This window comes from Melopsittacus undulatus, chromosome 10 (genome assembly GCF_012275295.1).
Source record: "Melopsittacus undulatus isolate bMelUnd1 chromosome 10, bMelUnd1.mat.Z, whole genome shotgun sequence".
NCBI classification, from domain to species: Eukaryota; Metazoa; Chordata; class Aves; order Psittaciformes; family Psittaculidae; genus Melopsittacus; species Melopsittacus undulatus.
The window spans coordinates 1,924,925-1,948,176 of NC_047536.1; positions in this window are offsets into that span (position 1 = coordinate 1,924,925).

Consider the following 23,252-nt stretch of genomic DNA (forward strand, 5'->3'; position numbering starts at 1 on the left):
GCTTTCACTGGGACCTTCCAATGGAACCTCCTGCAGACAAAGCTCTCATGTTGCCAAGCTCACCTAAGAAACACAGACCTGAAATCCAGAGATTACAAAGTTGGGTAACCAGGAATTCTCATTTATATGGCTTCCTTTCCAAACTCAGCCCCATAATGTTAGGGAATTACCTCCTTCCCTCTTCTAGAGGGAAATAAGGACCTGGGAGAATTCCCCATCTAATACCAGATACCACAAGTAAGGCAGAATAAAACACAATCACCTTTTTTAAGGGAAAGCTAAAGCATCCTCGTGGTTCTTGTATCCCTTAGAAGAAGTTGGCTTTTTCATATGGCTGTTTACTTACTTACAATAACCACAACTACTCTGTGTTGTTATGAATTGCTGCTCCTGGAAAACAGCCATTGACCAACACATGACAATGGCTTGGTTTAATCTTCACGCCTTTAAATCCCCATGCACCCATTTCCATTAAAGTTGTGCAATCTGCTTCTCATTAGAGCAGGTCAAATTTCAAGCTGAAACGTAGCTTTTGTCTTCTGTTGTTAGGAGTCAAGCATTTTTAATGAGGAAAACACGGCTATCCCAATGAATTCCAGGGATTTTCTCAAGGAATTTTTATGCTTAGACTAAACAAATTGAATTATTACCCCAGAATCACATTATCACAGACTCACAGAATCATCAGGGCTGAAGGGCCCTCTGGAGATCACCCAGTGCAACCCCTGCCAGGGCAGGGCACATAGGAATGTGTCCAGATAGGTTTGGGATGTCTCCATAGAGGAAGACTCCACAACACCCCCAGGCAGCCTGTGCCAGAGCTCTGACACCCTCAATGCAAAGAAGTTCTCCCTCATGTTGAGGTGAAACTTGCTGTGGTTTAGTTAATGGTCATTGCTCCTTGTCCTGTCACTGGTCACCATTGAAAAGAGTCTGGCACCATCCTCCTAAAGTGAAGTTCCTACAACACGCGTGAGAGGATGTAGCAGCAAAGAAGATAACCTCCTGTTTTATAAACTCACCAGGAGCATTTAACTTGGAAAAGCCTGGGAGAAATGTGCTTGTAGTGGGTGTATGGAGCTCCATGAGGAGTCTCCCCTTCAGGGGATGTAATATCCTTGTCAAACCTTCCTGCATGGGAACAGTGTGCAGAAGACTTTAACTGCCAAGTGCAGAGAACAGGGTACCCAGAGCAAAGTCACAGCACCACACACCAGCCTTTACACATTCATGGTCATTATTGCAGGGTTTTTATTCAAGGTAACATTATCTCATGAATGACCAAATGCTTTTCCCAGCACAACAATCCAGATGGGATCTGCTGCTCTCCAGAGTAAATGTTTGCAGCCATGACATGTTCGCTAGAGGGGAACCAGAAAGGGTTTCAGAAACAAATCCAAAGGAGTAAGGCATGGCATGGCCTTGGGAATGTGTGCCTGGTCCTGTTCAAGCACCAGTGAACACTGTGTCCTGCTTTGGGCAGTAGTGACCGTTGCCAAAGACATGATGTAAAATGGGAGAGCCAGACAGAATGTCAAGAAATACTCTACTTAATATGGTTGGAATTGTATGGAAGAGTATCTCCTTTCAGCTCTTCCCACATAAGAAGCCAACAGATTGTAATTAGCTTTGATTCACAAAGCCTTGTTTCACAACCCCTCTGCCCACAGCTACCTCCCTCCTTGGATACAGCATCTGCTTCTGGCAGCTCAGCCTAAAAGAGCTCTGAAGTGGAAGTGGTGGTGAGTGGTTTGCCAGGTACCTGGCATGCCAGTTCTGAACAGAGATGGGTGTTGCTGTGCTTCCCTGGCATCACTGCTCAGCATTCCAGTATCATGAAAACGATGGTACTTGTGAATAGGTTTGTGCTGGCTATGAATTGGAGTCCAGCAGACAGCACTTCAGCAGCACATAAAGAGAACAAAGTCACCAGGACATTTCCAGCCATTTAAATACATAAAAACAGACTGCCCACTCTGTCTTACCAATATGACTCCAAAATGGCTGAGACTTGAGCATAAATGGATGATCCATTCTAGAAATGACCCTTGCACACTTGGGAAATAAAAGGTGGTGTGTAGAATAACAATAATCACTTCCATAATCCTGTGTCCCTCTGACACACAGACCAGGCCTGAAAGTGTGAAGTTGTTCAGACATCCATTCTGACCTGTTCTTTCCCCAAGCCACAGGCCACAGGAGCTGCAGTCTTCCTCTCTGAAGTTCAGACATTGCTGTGATGCTGCTGTGAACCAAGACCGAGTTAAACACGATCTATCCAAACTGGACCCTCTTTCAGTCATCATTCCCAAAAAACAGCTGCTTCTTCCTTAACCAGGAAAGCACAAGAGGACCTTGTGCTTATCTTTCTTCCTACTTTTATTGTATCTCAGCTGTTGAATAAAGTGGATGGACAGGTGATTCCTCAAAGACCCAGTGGATGCCTGTTCCAGCAACCCATCAATGCAGCTGGACAGGTTAATTCTCTGCCAGTCACCCAAAGCCAACACCTCCTGTTTTTAGCAGACCAGTTTTATACATGAAAAGACAGTTGCTATTTCTAACAATAAATCTTAACAGCTCAGGAAGCAGCAACAGGCAAGTGTCATATTAGATCAAAGACTATCCCAAGCTTATCTATGCACACAGTCAGATCTGCTTGGGTGGAAATCTCCTGAGAACAGGTTTGCTTGTGAGTTGAAGGCATCTGAATTTCGGTGTTTAGGAACTGGTGGTCTGGTGTTATTACCATCAATGTGGTATTGCTATCAATGGCAATGATGTGAGCAATGTGATGCAGAGGAACATGTGGTATTTTATTACAAGAGAGGCAGGTACAACAGTTCACATGAATAAGAAGCACTAGAATGTATAAAATTGGGAAATCTTGATAATTTATTGGTGAGACTGCTTATTAGAAGAGTAAAACCTGAAAGGTGATGAGGTTTTGGTAGAACACTGATTAAACAGGCTTAACAATGACTTGCCTGAGTTCTTGACAACAGCCTGGCCATGTTCATATCCTCACTTCGTTATTTGCATGCATTTGTGACCATCTTCTTGTCTAGATGAACACCTGGGGACTAAAATATCTCACCTACAGCTACGAACTGCTGTTTGCTATGACCAACTCACATCACGGTGGTTCTGATTGCTTTGCATCCCCCCATAGGCTGAAACCAGTTCCAAAGATGTTTGATGAGTGTTTACCAACATCTTTCCAGGAATGTGTCAACAAGAGAGAAGGAAAACTGTGGTGTTGGAGCCAAATCTATCATTAGAGATTATGGACCAATACAATTGATGTCATTTCTATTTTCCCAGCTCACTGAAATCTTTGAGACCTTTCCAGAAAAGAAGATTCTTTTTCTGTGTTTCTGGTTTTCTTCTATGACATATGGTTAAACTTTTTGTTTCAATTATTAATGTTAGGCCTAGAGAGAACTCCTGCAAATGCAATTGCCATTTCAGAGAAACAATATCCAAAAGACTTAAAAAAACAGCCTCAATGAATTCCGTCAGTAGCTGTAGCATCTTCATCTGAAAAGCAGAACAGCTTGTGTCTGAATCTCAGAGAAGCTGAGACTCATTTTGGCTTCTCACGTTGGCACTTTAAAAGGGAAGAAAATATCAAAGAGAACCAAAATAAAGCAACCAACAAGTTAAAAAGCAGGAAAAAAAGGAAGAAAGGAAGATTTCAGGTCAGAATCTGTGAGGCAAAGTGTGAAATTGCAGTAGTCACTTGTAAAGCCATTTTCCAAATGTGCAAAATGTGCCAGCTAGAGGAGTAACTACAGAGGATCTCCCATTGCAGTCATTATATGGATTGTGACAAGAGCCAAGAAACAGGTCAATATTGTGACTGCTTTAAAATCATTTCCTTTGCAGCAATTCCAGAAAGTGAAAAAAGCCTTGGGAAGAATGACAGTGGTGCTTTAATCATGGACCTTATTCTTACAACAGGTCTGGAATTTGGTGTCAAATTGATTTAAAGGCAACATTAAACCGGATTCAAACGTTACAGCAGGCTCAGCCTCCTTAACAGACTGTGACAGGACTCAGCAATGCCTGGTGGCTTGTTTTAATCTCTACAAGATACCTGTTTAGTGAAATAAGACAATGCACTGCACAGATGAAAACAACCTTTAAACACTTGATGAATATCTTAAAGCTCATCAAATAAGCATTTCATATCATTAATAATGCCCAGTTTTTACCCTATCACATGAATGCCATTTCCCCTCTGGCCAGTGCCCTGGCCTGGCAAAAAATGCTCTAATACTGAGGAGAAGCTGCTGCAAGGCTTGAATCATGGATTGCTGACTCATTCCCTTGAGCTTCCTGGTATTTAGTTGTCTAAAACTGCAGTTGGGCACCAAGCAGGGGGATATTCAGAGAGCCTGAACATCTCAGAAGGGGCAGGGGCACCTGCAGCTCCAGCACAGCTTGTCTGTCTCTGCTTGTCTGCCTGAGCTCCCCAGCTACCATGCACTGGTGTACACTGAGCCCCGGGCAGCCTCCTCCTGCCCCATCTCACAAGGGTGTCCAGGTCCCTCTGGATCCCATCCCTTCCCTCCAGCACATTAACAGAACCACACAGCTCAGTGTCATCAGCAAACCTGCTGAGGGCAAACTCAATCCCACTGCCCATTTTGCCATGGGACCTGCTGTGGGTTGAGCATTCCTCCAGCCCTGGCTGCTCAGCACCACCAAAAACCCTCACCTCGGCCCCCTGTGTATGGAGGGGACACCAGTTTTATGTGGTTTATGGATCCAGCTCTGTATTTGATGGGTCCAGCATGTCTCTCATCAGAGCTGAAGTTGTGTACATGACTCGTGCTGACCTCTTCCTTCTCCACCAAAGTACTGGCTGAGGCACATATCTGTCGGGCGTCACAAGGCTGCTTATTTGACGCACTATTTTTAAATCACTCACAAATATTTAAACAACGTTTCTATCAGCATTACATGCTTACAAGACATCCAGAAACGTCAAGAGTACCCGAGCTGGTTGGCCCACAGCACTCTTAGCAGGATGCGAGTGGCCTGAGGCTCACACCAGCTCATGCAAGCACCTCAGAACCCAACAGAAGTCCTTTGTGAGACAACCCAGGTACCCAGACACCAAGCCTCAGCCATGGTTTAGTTGTGATTTGCAGTTTAGGGGCGAACAAAAACCCCAAAGTCACATCAACACCCAGTTTTGGTTCTGTGATCTCTGCCCTTCAGCCTCTCTTAGCACCCATTCTGGCTAACAAGCCCTTGTTCCAAGAGAGACTGTAAGCCTGGGTCTGCAGACTAACTGAGCCAATGGTCCAGTCACACAGCTGAGTGAAGACAAAGATTTTAATAGACATGTAAGATACATGACTGCCTCTTCCATAACCCCTCTAGCTGACCACAAGGTCTCCACGGCCAGGTGATGGGCATAAAAGTGCCATACAGGCACTCCTGCAAAACAATGTTATAATCAGTTTCTGAGTTGGGAACACAGCAAGGCCAGTAAAGCTTGACTTTAAGCCTTTGGGCTGGTTCTTGAGCTACTTTGCTATAACAGACCTAAACCTAAAACCTAAGAGTATTTTACACTTGTTGAATTTGAAGATTGCTGTTAAGATGTTAAAAAAAGCAATACTGACACTAAACAACCCGAACCACTAAATCCCATTAATAAACGCACTTCAGATCAAAAGACGTTGATTTGCTTTAGCTCACTGCAGATGTCAGCAGGACCCAGTCCTTGCCTAAGACTGAAGTAAAGCTTGGTGCCAGCATGCACATGATGGGAGGGTGCGTATATTCTTGTTTCTATGGAGGCATCACATAATTTCTACCTTATTAAGCCAAACAGTTTTCCTTTAGATGGCTTGGCTATTACAGGGTATGGAGTTGGCAGATGACATCAGTTTGTGCTGTCCTGAGAGAGGCCTGCCAAGAAGTATGAAGCAGACTTCAACTCTTCAGATAAACGTGGCTAAGCCAAAACAGTGGAAAATGCACACACCATTAACTCTGCTTGCCAAATGCCCACAGGATTCCTGAGCCAAATGTCATAGGCTGATGTAGAGTTAGATTTGAAAGGTATAAGGTACATATTACCTGCCTAGGCAAGATAACAAGTCAAATGTGCATTCTGTATGTAAAAGGCTTAGAACGGTCAGGAAAAAAGTATATTAGCCTGTCAATACTGGGATGTCAGCACATGCAATCACCTTGTAATCTGTGCCCGCAAAACATCTTGACCTATTATTTCAGATAATAGAAGCCTTTTACATATTTCACAGTATGATCTAAATCTGTTTGGCAGAGAAAATATCATTTCTGGCTGTGCCACTGGTGGTGCAATAAAAGGCTTCAGGCTGCCTGACTACAGATGCACTTTCCAGCACATTGCCCCTACATACAACACAGGAACCCATATTTCAATCAATGTTAGATGTGCCATTGTCTGTAGGTGTAACCCTGCCAAGAATGACTGGGTAGGCAAGTGTGTACTACAGCTCATGTGTTGCTAAAAGTTGAGGGACATTTACCTTTGCTTGAAAAGCATTGCCACATATTTCAGTAACAGGAGGATTGCTCTTGTCTTCCCACATTTAACTACTGCTGTCAGGTTCCAGCTGGACCCAGGGAATGCTGTGCAGTGTCTAACTGCGGCAGTCAGACAGCTCTTACCTCTGATAACACAGAGTGGGAGCATGTCTGGGCTGATAGGACATGAGGAGTTGGTTTACATCAGTATCACTTACTCAACTTCGCTATAAGTTTTAGCAGTTATTGTAAAGGAGACAGTATAGAAATACAAAGTGCTCATATACTCCTCTTATTCTCCTCTCCAGAAATGCCCACTTCGTCTTTAAGAAGTAAAAACAGCAAAAGAAAAAGATAAGGAAATAAAAGAAAAGAGCACTGATCCTTTGCAACATCAAGCAGTGACAGCATCCACATGAGACATTTTACCCTTAATGGCTCCAGAAGAAACCTTCCTGGATGATCTATGGGAGCCCTGCAATCAGAAACATTATGAGCTTTGCTCAGCCCCATTTCAAATTGATGGTTCTCTGATGAGAGGGGAGTTGCCCTCACTTGAGCCGTCAAATTTAGAAACCCATTTGAGTCCTTTTGATGTTATTTGAAGGATCACTTCAGAGAGGTTATAAAAACATGCAACTGAGCCATATTTGTTTTTTCTGGGCTGTTTGGAAAGTGTAAACACTTAAATCACCAACCAAGTGCATATCATTCATATTCACCATACCTTTTAAAAGCATACTTAGCATACCACTGAGAGAGATTACTCTGCTGACAGAAATCAAGTGTCTGGATTCATTTAAAGGAGTGCATTTTGCAATCCATCATTCCAGCACAGGAGAACAAGGAATGGCTCCCTTAAATTAAATGGTGAGTTACTCTGGAGCAAATTAAAGGGAATTCATCTCTGCACTGTGTCTTGTCCAGCCCTGTAACTCAGAGGCCGTCTGAAGAAGAGCTGTGGGAAACCAGCCTGCAAGTGACGGGGCAGAGCAAAAGGCAGAGCAGCCAAGTGGAGCGCACATAGAGAGCCAGAGCAGAGCCTTCTACAGCAGGTGCCTTTCCTGGGGAGCTTTGGTGGCCATCACTGGCTGGATTTGGTCCATGTCCCTCAGCTAAAGGGCTCTCCATTAGCGCAGCCCATGTCCAGCTGGTGCACTGGGATGTTCTGGACTGAATGGCTGTTTCATTATGAGAAAAGGATTTACTTGATAGCCCAAGGGCCCACATACAGAAACAGGCTAAACAGAACATAGGATCTACTGAGAGGACTTTACAAACAGTAGAAGGAATGAAAAAAAGCTTAACAGAAGAGAGTATTGTAAGGAATATACATCTGTATAAAACTCCTTGGGGTACTGGTTGTCTCTAGCTTTGCAGATCTTACCCAAAGCCTGCATTGCTTGCTCTCTTTCTAAATCTTTAAATAACCATCTTCTATCAACTCTCTCCTTAATGGTAACCTTAAATTTTCAGTATTTTCTCCCTGAGTCTATTATATATCTATATATCTATATCTATATCATCTATATCTATATCACCTATATCTATTTCACCTATATCTCTCCATATATATAATCTATATCATCTATATTTTCATCTATATCATCATCTGTATCTATATTACCACCTGTATCTATATAGATATATTTAACACAACCTTTTCACAGCAGAAAAAAGAGCAGTTTGAAAATGAATGCTCTAATGAGATGCAAACTAACTCCTTTATAACCATTCACTCCTCAAAAGTAAATCAGAATATTCTTCTTCTAGTGCTATACCTGACAACATTCCAGGCAAAACATTAGCATCCCTCATTTACATTCATTTCCCTAACTAGCTCTCATTTAGGCACTGAACAACAGAGGCATAACAGTGCAACTGATCATGCAAAAAGGCAAACTGTCTCTCCACACTTGAAACCTTGAATTGCTTCAAACTAGAGCTGGGCAGTGCCATATTATTGCCTCAGCTCCCAAGTGTGCGACCTCCCCTTGGTGCCCAAGCTCCATCCCGGGCTGTGGCTGTGTCCCTGGGCAGTAATCCTCCCATTTTCCCATCTGCTTTGCTCTCTCACTTCCTTTTCCTCGCCATGTGAGGCCAAGAAGCAGTAGGGAGAGTGTGCAAGCACAAGGACTGCTCACACACATTCTGAGCGGAGGAAACACCGTGCACCCCATACCTCCCATGCCAACCTGCAGGCAAGCAGGGGCCGATGGAAGAGCCTGCTGCGGAGCGAGAACATGCTACCCATTAGTGACCCTAGCGCTGGGAGGCTGCATCGGAAGCCAGGCTGTGAGTCAGTCCTCCATGCAAGCATGAAGTAACAACCACAAGCTACTACCTAAAGCTTGTCCAGGTGCTGCAATGATCAAAGGGGCCAAGCAGACTTCATATTTGCTCACAATAGCAAATTCCTGTCTTCTTCCAACCTGAAGCATTTAGGCCTATCTAATAAATCTCATGCCCTGACCATCTTGAGATATAATATTGCCATAAATTCTGATTTTCCACAGCAAAAGTGGCACCTCAGTTCCCAGGCCCTATCTACACACTCTAGCAAGGACCAAAGCACAGGTGGAAAGTGTTGTTCTGAGGAGCTGTGCTGAATCAGGGCAGGCAGAGCCAGAGAGGAGATATGCTGGTGTTGCACAGGGTCACCCAGCAGGTGAATGGGCAGTGTGAGTACAAACACATATCCCTCCAGGGCCAGCTTGCTGCTGCACACTGGCTTGTCTGCTACCAGAATGGGATGCCATTCCCATCATCTTGCCGTGATTAATCCTCCTCTATGGTGAATGGGAGCTTCTGCTGAAACACCATCCATTTGTTTTTATACATTTGGCAAAATACCTTTTCCTTTTATTGTCTTGGCTAAAATCAGCCCAATTTTTCAGGCTGATTGGGCATTTGGCAGTAATGCACCTAAATGACACTCTACTGCTGTATGATAACAGAGCTTTGGCACAGCAAGATTGATAGCTGGTTGCCCCAGGTAAGGATGCTCCATTTTCCTGCAGACTGATTAGTACTGTCTACTCTGGTGATTTAGGTGTTTCTTCAAAGAACACATCTGAAGAGCTGCAATGGATACACACTGTCAGCTCCTGGCAGTCTGAGTGCAAACAGCTGCCCCTAAAGCTCTGTGCAGCACCACAAAGAGATGAGCGTCTCTGAAAGCGAGTCAATCAAAGAAGATAAATCTTTGTGTCACTTCCAATTATTGGGATACTCCAGTTAACTGAGGGAATCACAGGCATTAGACTGGCTTTAAATGCCCACGTGGTTGGGACTACACCATTGCTCTTGGGAAGCAATTTCACTGACAGATCAAGAGGCTTTTCTCAGCTAGTTAATTCCAATTAAGTTTTTCCTCTCAATTTCATCCTACTATCCATTATCCTCAGTCAGCTACCCTTAGCAATTCCGCCTGCCATGCTACTCATGCTAAGAGTCCTGGAAATGGTGACATTATTACAAGTACCTGGTGATGACACCCATGGGACCTGCCTGTGCTACAGCCTCAGAGCAAAGATGGTTTCTGCCTTAAAGAGTTTCTTCCAGCTGCTAAGGCCTTTAAAGAAAGCTGTACACTTTAAGTATAGTAACCTCACCCCCCATGTGTTCTGCCTCTTTCATCCTCTGATAAGCTTTGTTTCTTCTGGCTACCCAGACTTGAGATAGGGATCAAAGTGTAAGGATGTGTAACAGTGGTAATGCTGCTGCAGAATGATATCCTGGTATTCTTCTAGAAGTCCACAAGCACTGGAAGATGTTGCAAAAATAGACGAAACACAATAAAACAGAAGATTATTTTCTGGCATACGGCTGAGTTATGACCTTTACATTGGCTCCATTACATAATTCCTTTCCTTGCCCCTCCAAAAATTAATGGGAATGGCTGAACACTGCAAAGTGGATGGGATTCATTGGTGTCTTACCTCTGATACTGAAATGGGCTGGTCACAAGCTCTTTGGCTCCCTTTCCCTTCATCCCAGTGCCAACCTTCATCCCAGTGCCATCCATCCAGCTCAGGAAGGTCGAGGGGTTTGCAGGTTTATTTCAAGAAATAAGAGGAATTCAGCCCATTTCTCAGCCCAGCAGTGAGCATCAAAGGTGCCATGCTCCTCTGCAGGAGCACAGCCCCCTAACAGGGGACAGGTGGGGAAAATCCATGGAATGGAGGTTGCAGAGCAAGAAAGGTAAAGAAGCCTCCATGTGCAGACCAGTGTTAGGAGTGCCACAGCTCATGTGTGTGTGTTCACATGAGTACAGCCTCCCCCAGTGCTCTGCACATTGAGCAGCCACTATTTGTAAGCTGGGTTTTGTAAGTGCAGGTGATGCCAGCAGACAGGAGTCAGTGGGGCTGAACTACAGGCCTGCCTCACTTCATTATTTTGCTTATACATTTTGGTATCAGAACAAGCTGAAGAGATGACTTTACAAGCAGTCAGGATTGCCCAGACTAGAAAATGGTCAAATGAGAGTGTGTTGGATCAGAAATACCTCTGAAAACTGATGTTTTCACTGACTGCACCTGGGGAAAGCCTGGAGGGCTCCCAAAACACCAGAATCCCCCAAGACCACCTTATGTTGTACATGCCATGCAGCTCACAAACTGGCAGCTGTGCTTTGACCCAGCACATGGAGCTCAAGCAGCCCCTGACTGCCCACAAGCCCTTCCCTGCTGCCAGTCCTCTTTCAAGTGCATTTTAGCATCTTCACTTAAGCACCAGTAGAAGTTGAAATTGGCCACCATACAAATGCCTCATCTCCAGTATGCTCCCACCACATCTTAAATATGCACCAGTCTTCCTTGAATCAGGAGGGCATGGGCTTGGAGAGAGGAGTTAATACAAGGAGGAGATAAGTATTCCACTCATTATCTATAGAAAAGAAGCCCTACTTTAGCCATTCTAAATGCATAATCAGTTCAGCAGCAGAAGCCGGTAATGAAACCTGCAGGTATTTTCTCTGGCAGGACAGAAAGAAATCTTATCACTAAGAAAAAGAAAACTGGAAGGATTTCAAACCCATCAGTTCATTACCAGCTCTTGGCTGCAGCCTCCGTGGAGGGTACAACAGTGTGTACTGAGCCAGGTTCAGCCTGCATTGCACCAGTTAGAGTCCAGAGGAGCTGCTCTGAGGGCATCTGAAATCAAACTGACAGAACTGGGCAGAAGTCCTGCATAGATTTACACATGTGATGAATCTGATAGCACAGGCTGCCCTGCTGAGCACCCAGGGACTAAGTGTGGGTATGGGCAAGGCCTGAGCTACATTTACACCAGTGAGAAGGAGAAGATGTGGTGGTAGCTGCAGAGTTTAAACCCCAAACCCTGATGGGAGGCTCTTTACACAGAGATTTGGTTGTTGTTTCAGCTGACTCTCTGCAACTCCTTTATCTTTCCTCTTTTCAGAGATGTTTGACCTTAAATGCAGAAGGATAACATGGGGCAGGAGGAGTGTTTATTATGCATGAGCTATTTTTCTTTCATGTTAGCAAAATCCTTTTGTACAAGCTGGCAGAAGTCCCTGTTGCAGCTACATTTCAGACCCAAGGGGGATCTGGAATTTCACATTATTTATGTCTCAGGATAAAAAAAGCAATGAAAAGGAAGCAGATTCAAAGCAAATAATCAGAAGACAGCTGAGGTTTGGTAGCTTTACTTATTTAAACCACTCAAGTCTTTCACTGCCCTTGTCTTCACTGATGTTGGATAACTCAGGGGTTTGAGGGCTTGCTGTGTAGAAGCTGGAGTAGTTGTAGGAATTACACATCACACCTATCCCAGTGTTGTTCCACAAGCAAGGAGCAGGAAGCACTTTCAACTTGCATGGCACAGCTCCTACATACAAGTGTCCTCACTCACTCTATGTGCTATGTGGCTTCCCAGCAATTCACACCCTGGCCCCAGGAGCTATTTGTACCCTAAGAGTAACTGCTGAGTACAAATGAGAGAAGTTCAGCCCTACACTGCCAGTGCTGTCCAGACTGACATCGTTACAGAGATGTCTCATAAGGGTGGGCTTGCAAAGAACATGTTTAGGAAAGGGTTGTTTGCATTTGCCTATTCGCAGAACAGTTCCCAGGTCAATCCAGACTGCATGCTTTCAAACTGAAACAGAGGAAGCTCAGGTTAGATATAAGGTGGAAGCTGTTCCCTGTGAGGGTGCTGAGGCTCTGGCACAGGGGGCCCAGAGAAGCTGTGGCTGCCCCATCCCTGGCAGTGCTCAAGGCCAGGTTGGACACAGGGGCTTGGAGCAGCTGCTCCAGTGGAAGGGGTCCCTGCCTGTGGCAGGGGTTGGAGCTGGAGGAGCTTTATGGTCCCTTCCAATCCAAACCATTCTGTGATCTTAAAAGCCACAAATCATCACAGTCAGGGGCTAACCCTAGTGACAGGGCAAGCTCGAGTCCCAGTTCTCCCTTGGCCACTCATTCTTCCAGAGGACCTCTCTTCAGACAGACACCACCCCTTGATTCAGGAGCTCCTCTCTGCAGTGTATGGAACATGCAGGTGACTACAAGGAAGAGAGCACCCTCCAGAATGTCTCCCCAGGAGCTGGGGAAGCTGTTGTTGCTCAGCCTTGGGCTGAGCTGAGCCATCTAAGTTTGGAAGAACACTTTTAAATGCACAAAGGTGTTAACTTTGAGGCTTCCTCCCCCTCCAGCACTAGCAGACATTAAGTATGTGCATGCTTAATGCTTTGTAAGCTCTGCAGCAATCAGGCTGGATCACAAAGGGAACTTGTCTCAGTAATCCAGGTGTCTCTAATGCCAGGCCCTGGAGGTGCAGCTAGGGTGACATTTTCACTGGTATCTCTTAGGCTCTTCAAGCTCCTTTGAAAATCACTTGAGGTGACTTTGAATGGAATTAGGCTCTCAGGTCTCTTTTGTGTTCTAGAAGAGGTTACCTTCTGTCTTTACATTCTGTAGTAAATAACAAGCAGACTCTGCTTGGGAAGTTGGGGAGAGCATAGGCATAAATGAGCATCATTGCTTTGAATATTAAAAGTATATTTGATGTTGTGCTCAAGGTCACACAGCAAATCAATGGGCAAAACTGAATGGCAGCCCTAAAGGCACATTACTTGCAATCAGATGCAGAAGTAATTGAGTAATTGCGCAGACTTAAAGGCAGCATTACATCAACTTAACATATGGCTAGAAAGCAGCTTGGGGAGCATCCGTGATTTGCTAAAGGGGAGAAGGAGTCCAGAGCAGGGCTGACATTAGACATGAATAGCTAATTTCACTGCAGAGGTAACTCAGCACTGGGCAGTCTGCTACTAATTAATACTCAAAAACCTCCTGATTATAGTGTTATAGTTATCAGCATCCACTGCTGGAAATGCTGCGTTCCTGCTTGAAGAACACAGCTGATTGCCTATTGGCACTATGCTGAGAGAGCCCAGGATCAAAGACACTCAGTGACTTGTCTCTGACATCTTTGCTGGCACAACACTGGCAACAGCTTTGGAGTAGGCACGTCCCTGTGTGTGGCACTGAGAATGTGTCTGTTGGCTGCTGAGCTTCAGCACGAGCAGCAGGCTCAGCAGCCCTACCTGCCCACACAGCTTTCAGCTGTCAGAGCCGTGTTCCCTGTGTCCTCAATCAGAGGGGAGCCTCAGTCAGTTCTCCATTAAAATGCTCAAGCATGTACCTCTCCTGTACATCATCTGCCCTCTCCTAGCAGCACATCCACATGTGGCAGCTGCTGCTGTGACTGCAGGGATGCCATGACTTGGGGCTGCACATGGGCTCTGCTGGAGAGGCTGGAGATGGGCAGCAGCCTTGGGATTTAAGTCCAAGTCCTTCCCATTCACCCCAGCAGGCTCCCCTCATTCTAGGTCATTGCTGTGGCTGACCGCACAGGCAGACCCTGGGCTCTGGGCAGTGGGTCATGGAGGAACAATCCCACAGCTCTGAAGCCAAAGGGGAAATGCCCATTGAGTCAAACGGGCTGATGCTGGGCCGAAGACTTGATTCAGGCAGATACTGGGCACAGGATGGGTTTGGGGGTTTCCACATGGAGACTTTACTGTCTGTGAGGCATCATCACTGCCTCCTCATGTGAAAGGCATGGCCCCTACAGCAGAACCATCCACCCATCTCTGCCATCCATCTGCTTCCTGTAAAGGCCCCAGGGATGAATTTGTCTTTCCCAGAGATGGACAAGCTCTGTCCCTCAGGAGCAGAAAGCAGCTCTGAACGTGGAGCCCGGAAGCAAACTGGAGAGGCAGCTTCCTTATAAACTAGTAAGTGCAGAGTTTCCTGGCACCAGCAGATCACAGCTCCAGGGACACTGCTCAGCCACAGGGAAATCAGCCTGAGCCTGCATTAACCCAGCAGGATAAGTGGGAAAAAGCCAGGTTCTGAGTTCAGGAGGGGTAGAAGCTGATGCACTTTGCTGCAAGCAGAGCTCACACAGCCTTAGGAAAGGAGCTCCTCAGAGCCCTGCTGACCATGTGCTCCTCAGGGTACCCAGGGCTTTCCTCAGGGAGTTTCAATTGCCTGGCTCCAGGCTCCTTCACTGGTGCAAATCAAGCACTGACACATCCCAGGGTGACAGAACACAGAAAGTGGAAATGATCCTGAGGCCCTGAACGTTTGTGTGCCCACAGGTTCCTCCCTCAGAGCCCTGGGACAGCTGTCTGCCAGCCTGCACATTACCTGCATCCTCCTTGAGAAGCCCTAATGAATCCAGGAATACATTTAGTACATGCACTGGTATATATGAAGCCCAGCAGTGTGAGAGCCTTGCAGCAGTATGGTCATACTGCAGAATTAATCTGAGATTGGTGATGCCTGCAGAAAATGAGATTTATGTTAATGTTTTAAGTGTTGGGATTTTCTTTCCCCAGGAGCTGCTGTTCTAAGCCCCAGGCTCATCCTACAGAAGGAAGCCTGGGAGACAACTCTGCCCTCCCATGCCACCTCTATCTCCAGGCAGGAGAAGGCTTCCTGCCCACAAGCTGGCACTAGCTGAGGCTCAGGCTTATGGTCTCTGCCTGTATCCTGAGCATCCCACCCCACCAAAACAGGGGAGTGATGCAGTGACAATACACCATTCCCTCGAGTTGGACTCCAACCTCCCAGCTCCAGAGGGTGACCCCTCAACAATAAGCTCTCCTTCATCTCCAGAGAAGCAACCTGCTCTGCTCAAAGCACCTTTGATGTGATAGCTCCTGCAGGTTCCTAGGGTGGCTCAGGGCTCATTCTCTAGGGAGAAAGCAGCACAGTAAGTATTGTGGGAGACTCCTAGTATTAAGGCACAGTCACTGTGACTAAAGGAGATTTATATGTACTCTAGACTGATGCTATGGATGGGGGGACAATCCCAGATGAAGCAAAACGATAATGTGGTGACAATGCACAGTAGTGAGTGGTCGGCAGCTGTTTACCATCCATCCATGTGGTGACTGACAGAGTGGATCTGCCACAGGCTGAAGGGCGTTAGGGCTCAAAAGGAGTTTTCTTCCTAGGTAACTTCTGAAAACCACATGTTTTTAGCGGTGTTTTCATTAAGTCCTAGACACTTTCATAAACCCCTTACACCCTATGAGAGCATCTTCACATGTTGACATAGCAGGTAGAGCCAGCATGGGAACAGCTTTGGTTTCTGGATATGTGCAGGAAAGAGTTGGATTGAACTACATGATCTTTACAGTCCCTTCCAACCCAAACCATCCCATGACTTTACTATTTATTCAGCAAATGCAGCACACTCAAATCTACCTCTAGTCTTTTAACAATATTCCAATCTCTTTATAAAGCCATAACAAGCACAGAAAATGACTTGCCTGTCTCATCACCAGCCTGCCCAAACCTGACTGTGTACAAATCCCATCCCTTCTCAGCACAAAGTTCACTGATAAAGCACACAAACCCAATGCTCCCTGCACTGCTGAGCTGATTACAGATGCAGCTGGGATGAGAAAGGAAGCGCAGGGTCCAGCATGGTTTCCTGTGCCTATAAATAGCTGTTGGATATGGTTTAGGCAGAGGTCAGCACCAGGCAGCTGCATGAGCTCTGCCTCCCATTTGCTTCATGCTGCAGGGAACGGGACCGATGGCAAAACACGTTCCCCTTATGAGAGCTTTTCAGACACACACAGTGTGCTCCTGCGGGATGAGCTGATGCTATGGAGAGGCTGTGTCCCTGCAGTGGGAGACGGGCACTGGGTACCTGCAGGGAGGGTCCCACCAGCATCACCCTGCAGGCTGGGTGAGTAACAGAGTAAATCTGCTTCCAAACCGCTCTCAAAGAACCGGCATCAAGATGCAATTCATGTGCTTCAGAAGAGGGACTTTGGGGTGGCTTGGGTGAGGCTCCCCAGTGCCAGCGGCACTCCTGGACCCCCACAAACACAAGCAGGCTGTGACATCTAGTGGCGAGTTACCTGGAAAAGCTGTTTGCCGAGTGCCTGGACCCGCAGCCCCAGCCGAGCCTGCTGTATTGCACGCTCCTCGGATGCAGAATCGCTCATCCGTGCGCAGCACCGAGCACAATGGCTATTTCTGCTTTGGCCGAGATGCGCTGGGGCAAAGTAGAGTGTGCACAGAAAGGGACAGTGTATCCACCTCAACAGAAAGCTCTTATCTTCCCTGCTCTAGGTGGAAAAGGTCCTGTCCTTCTCCCCGCCCAGGTAGCCAGCATTGCTGGCATCAGCTCCAGAGCCACGGCTGCAGCAGTGCCAAGGCACAGGAATTAGGTGGGGGTGGATATGAGCTTGATCACTCACTGTTTGTCATCCACATCCTGCAGCAGCTGCTAGTGCTGGTGTTTGACCAGCTCAGTGCCCCTGACAACACCTCCCAGAAGCCACAGGCACTGGGAACAGCCTGCATGTAGCCAGACAGGTGGAGCAGCAGACCCGGCACTGTGTAGCCTTACTACACATTCACCTCCTTACTATCCTTTAGCAAGGTTTATTTAATACTTCACCCTTTTCTTCAGACACTGTTTGATTTCATGCACTGTCATCAATGACATATTCCATCTTAGCCTGAACACAGAAATCAAACCAATAGGCTTTGCTTAGGCCCATCATGCAAGGCTGGGGTAGCATGAGTCAGGGCCATCATCTGCTTCCTGTGCTGTTTTGGGAAAGAAGGGAGGAACAATTACCAAATCTGAGGAGTAAAATGAGAAAAGTGGTCAAATTTCAAGAGAATCCTCATTGTTGTGTGAGAATTGGGAGCTGGAAGGGATGGGAGAAGCTGCTGCTCAGCACAAGAGGGCTGAGCTCTTCCCAGAACCACCATCTGCACCCATCACAAACACACTAATCCTGCCCTGCTTCTGGAAGGTGATGGGAGCAGCAGCGAGGTCTGCAGTGCTCAGCCCTGCAGAGCTGAAAGCATGGTGCCCAGCACCAATCCTGCTTCAGGTGTAATGTACTTCCATGAACACAGCTGGAACCCACATGTAGTCCCAGCAGCCAGAAGACATCAGGCATCACAACAAGAGCCTGCCAAGCTGTCAGCAGAGCCTTTCCTTTGTGCCTTGCCTTTCAGAAAGCTTTGTTTTAATGCATAAACCAGCTACTTATTGTATATAACTCATTCGCCAGAGAAGTCCCTTTCCTACACAAGCACGCTTGAAAAGGCAGTGGAGGAACCAGTAGAGCAGGCAGTGTGTGCGCTCAGCCCTGTCTTGCCTGACCATGAGGGCCAGGCTTTTGGTGGGTGTTGGGTAATGCTGACCCTGCAAGCATTATATATTTCTATATAATAGTATAGTATTATATATAGTAATATATATATAACATTATATACTTCTATATATAATGCTGACCCTGGAATGCTCCTGAATAGTGGACTCAAACGTTTGAATGGCACGTTACATCAAGAACAGCAATGCACATAAAGGTGCTTCCAGAACTGCCTCCTCGTCTCTTCACAACTGTCTGACACAGGGTGAGTGCTGAGGACAGGGGGTATCCTGCTCACAGCCGGTAAGGGCCATCACAGGGCCTTCTCAGCACCCCAGCAGGTTTCCCCACTGCCATGCACCCCAAATGAGTGAATATCTGGCAAAAAACCCATTCCCATCTCCTGACATTGACAGTTAATTCATTTCTAAAACACAAGTCTTATTCTGCCTTAAAAAAGAGACCTTCTTGCCTGCCTGGAAGACCTGTGTCTAACACTGGATGGATGCTCAGCCCTGGCCTCAAATGCAGCAAGCTAATTGTGTTTCTTCTCAGCTCTTGTGCTCGGCACATAGCCAGGGTGACGCAAAGCAATGAGAAATAAATTGACTCAGAACTTGGCCAGAGAGCATCAGCAAACACAGGGCTCAAACCTCGGCGTGATTTATCCTATAGAGAGGCAAAGGACAAGCAATGCAGCGTTGTTCCCAGTTGTGGTCCTGGCAAACAGACCTCAAAGCCCACATGAGAGCAGTGCTGCAGGCGAGGCTGGGCAGCCCTGTGGCTGGCTGTCAGTGGAGCATCACTGCGAAGGGACATGACACTAATTCACTGTAACACTTCCACCTCCTGCCCTGAGAATACAAAGTGTTTTACATGAGCAATGCAATGAAAGGCACTGTCTGATGTGTAGACACTCAATACCCTCCTGCGGATCTGTCAGGGTTCCTATGGGATCCTTCCAGCTTTACAAAACAAGCCTGTGGCAATGGCAGGAGCTCAACCTGGCCCAGCTGGTGGCCAGGATTGCACCAGCACGGGGGCTCTAGCCCTGCTGAAGGTACCTGAGCACAAGGCAGGGACGAGGCTGCAGTGGTGAGCACTAAGGATGCTCCTGGTGACCCTGTGAGGAACCCTCGGTGCCCTCTCCTGCTCCCTGCCTGCCCTGCGCTGGCACTTGTGGTGAGACACAGGTTTCCTTATGGAGCAAACCGAGCCCTGTTTCATGGCTGATAACGTGTGAGAGGCACACAGCACACCACACACATGGACGTGGCTCCATGCACCCCCAAAGGACTCCTTCCCCTCCCAGGGAACCCAGTGGCTGTGGAGAGCGGGGTGAGGCTGGAGCCTGCCATAGGTACCTGCTACCATCTAGAGGAGAAACCTGTGCCGAGCACGAAACCCTCACGTTCCTTCACAGATCAGGCTTTGCTGACTCAATGCCCTGTGTGTGACAGATGCTAAAGCATCAGATCTCAACATTTCCAATAGCTACATTTTTGTTCTCTAAATCCCAAACAAAATCACTGTAAACCTTCCTATTTTCTGCCAAACCAAGTCCAAACAGAAGCTGCCCATCTCAGGAGGGAACTGCTGCACCTTTTGCTGTTCCCTCTCCCAAAACAGCTCACACCCCATTTGCTGGTAATAACATTAAAGAAATAGAATATTCGAGGAAAACAATGAACCTCCTCTTACCTTCCATGGGGAGGGTGAACCTCAGCGTGTCACTGTCCTGGGCAGAAGCTGTTCTCGTGTCCCCTGCAAGCCACAAGTCCTGCCCAGGGCAACTGAACTCAAGCCCATCTGCTCGGCTTTAAGCGGGGCCTCTGAGATCCCACCCAGGACGGGGTGGAGAATCCTCCCTGGGAAAGAGCAGCTCGGTCCCAGCTCCCTCCGGCCGCTCTGCACATCTTGGCAGGGCTCTGACATGTCGTTTCCTTTCTCTTTCCCTTGGTATTCAGCTGCAGCCCCTTCGGCTGCCGTCTCACATCAGCATCTACAACCGAGTTCACAACAGGGACTGAGTGTGACAGTGCCAAAGGTGTGGGTGGCATGGGCACCAGCAACAGATCTGTCAGGACACAAATGCAGGGTACACGTAGTTAGAATGAGATGGAGCTGAGTGAAACACACAGAGGTGCCAAAAACACTGGTTCTGACAGTGAGAAATGCTCGATAACTGGAGCACGGCCCAGCTGCTTCAGTGCAGAGCACGCTGCCCAGCACTATAATGCAGACACCACCCCAGCACAGTTCTAGTTTTGCCAGAGGCAATGGGAAAAGCCTGCTAAAACTTGTGCTTTTGCATTGGAACTCATACCCAGCAAAGGTCATCTTCCTTAAACCCACCTCTCAGATTCATTCTGGCTGGACCGGAGGCAGCTGAGCATGGTTTTATCTTGCTCCACAGTGAATGGTCCTTACAGGCAGCATGGCTGCTCATGGGCAGCAGGCTCCCAACAAGATGGGCTGCAAGAAGCACCCACCACCACACAACCTGGTCTGGGCTTCCCTTGGGCTTCCAGGAGACCTGAGGGTGACAGTATCATGTTTGTACTTCAATGTGTTTATTGCTCACCACACACGTTTGTTCAGTTCTGGACCTGTTCCCTTTGTTTGAGGCTGACCTGCCCAGCCCCAGGCAGCCTGCACGGGCCCTGCTCCTGGTGCCACAGCTCACCCTGGGGCATTCCAACCTACCAGTGCAGGGAGAGATGGGGAAGCCAGACAGTGTGCACAGTGTGCTCACTACATCATTGCCAGGAGACCAGAGCTGCTTCTGGCCTCCGTTTCCAGCTGCTCGCTGCACACAGCAGATGCTTGACAGGGCACTGGCACTCAGTACTGGTTACCTCTGTGCCACAGTCTCGCACCAGGTAACAAGGTTAAGCACTAATGAAGGAACATCCCCAAACGGGGTCCTCGTGGCTGCCAGACATATACAGCAAACTGAAACAGCTCCTCATGAGGCTCCTGCTTGGAACACGCTCCTGTATCATTTGTGGAGGGAGACATCCACACTCAGGTCCCGGTTACTCTGACCAGGAGTGGTCAGGACAGCCACAGACAAGCCACATGGTGTGATGAAAACAGAAATTAGCTTTCACTTGCTTCTGAAATAGGATGTCTGAAAGAATAATGTTTTCTGGCTTCAGAAATCAGAGGCCCCACACAGAGCACCCTTCAGAAGGGCCCAGAAGACAGTTAACCCCTGGGTGCCAGGGTGGCCCTGCCTGGGGCAGGCAGCACTCTGCAGCACATTGGTACCTGCACCCTGAATCCAACGCATGCAGCAATGCAGAGAGCTCAATGAATGCAGTGATGCAGAGAACCCAATGCATGCAGTGATGCAGAAAACCCAATGCAGGCAGTGGTGCAGAGAACCCAATGCATGCAGTGATGCAGAGAACCCAATGCAGGCAGTGATGCAGTCATTGCTCTTCACAATGAGCACACAGCCCCAGGGCTCCCCTGGCCACCTCTCCTGCAGGACCCACACTCCCTAAGCAGAGGCATCCCCAGGACCCCACCGGGGCTCAGTCAGCACCACTGCTGCAGGGCTGGAGGGACGGCCCCATGCCCCTTGTGACACTGCTGCCCCTGCTGCCTCTGGCCCCACTGAGCTCCCCGAGGAGCAGCCCATGGTATTTTTAGCCTGTTTACAAAGCCGGAGCAGAGCTCAGCCAGCACAAGCGGTTCAGTGGTCAGCTGGAAGCCAATGGGCAGCAATGTGGAGCTGGCTTTCCAGAGTTAAAGAAGGAAAGCAAACAGAACCAGCACCAGGAGAACATCACTGTCTTACCCTTCCTGGAATGAGCTTCTGTCCTTCTGAGCCTCACCTTGCTGGGGACCCAGGTCTGCAGGACCAGCAGCGTGGGGGTACCACAGGCTCCTGCTGCTCCCCTCCAACAGTGCTGGAGACCATGAGGCCAGAAGAAACTGCAGGGATCTGGTGTCTGGATCTTTTGCATGGGCTCCAGTGAGAGCCTTATCCACCTCACTAGTGTCTGTCTCGAACTGAGATGCTTGGGGTAAGCATGGCAGCCCAGGAGCAGTGGCAACGGTTGTCAGAAAAGCAACCAGCCTTCTTCACCTCCAAGCTGAAGTCACCTGGAATGCATGTGCACAGTCATGTTAGTGTTTTAGCCATCCTGTCATAAGCAGTGCAGGGCATCATCTTCCCCTTTCTGCATGGATCATTCCAGAGGATACCAGGTAGATGGCTCTGGTTCAGTATGAATGCCCTACAGATTATGCAGTAACACCAGTCAATGCCATTTGCCCTTTTCCCAACACTTACAAGCTGGTGAGATTTGTTCCAGTTAGCAGGTTTTGGGATCAATATTATGGATCCTTCCCTAAATGTCACTTCAGTCCCATGTCACAAGGGATGGGCCTGATGGCCATCATGCTTCCCTGCTCCCCTAGTTCAGAGCCCAAACCTCTCCTTAAGGTGAATGAAGGGTGCTCCAGGCTTCCAGGCAGGTACGCACAAGACCTGGTGTGCTCTGCAACAGGGGGAGGCTCATCTCAGTCAGCATCATTGTTCTTCTTTACAGAGCCAAGGGCAAGCAGGAAGCAGCCGTGTTAGAGCTCTGGCATCTGGTGCAGGGTAAGAAAACACTAACCATGTCTCTGTCCCTTGTATTTGGGGAAAACATGTCCATGCTGTTTTCTCACAGCCCAGCATAACTCGCATGCATCTGTCTGTTCTGGAAGGTCACCCAAGTCACAGTGAGTCAACACAAGATGTTTCATCTCAAAGCACAGCTTGGCCAAGCTGTGTGCTCTGACACAAGCCCAGCAGAGCCTATGGGTGGCCAATATGTATAGGCAGGGAAAGGATGGCTTTCCTCTGCTGCTGGCATGGCAAACCCCACTGCTGCCACCCGGGTCTGCACACCCATCGTGTGCGGGCACGGCAGTGACAGCATCAGTACAAGGTGAATGTAGAGCCTGCAGTGACCTCCCTTGAAGATGAAGCAACCCCATGGGGGATCTCCCCACATGTGGAGCTGTCCCAGCACAGGAAGGAGCTGGTGCGGTCAGAGGAGCT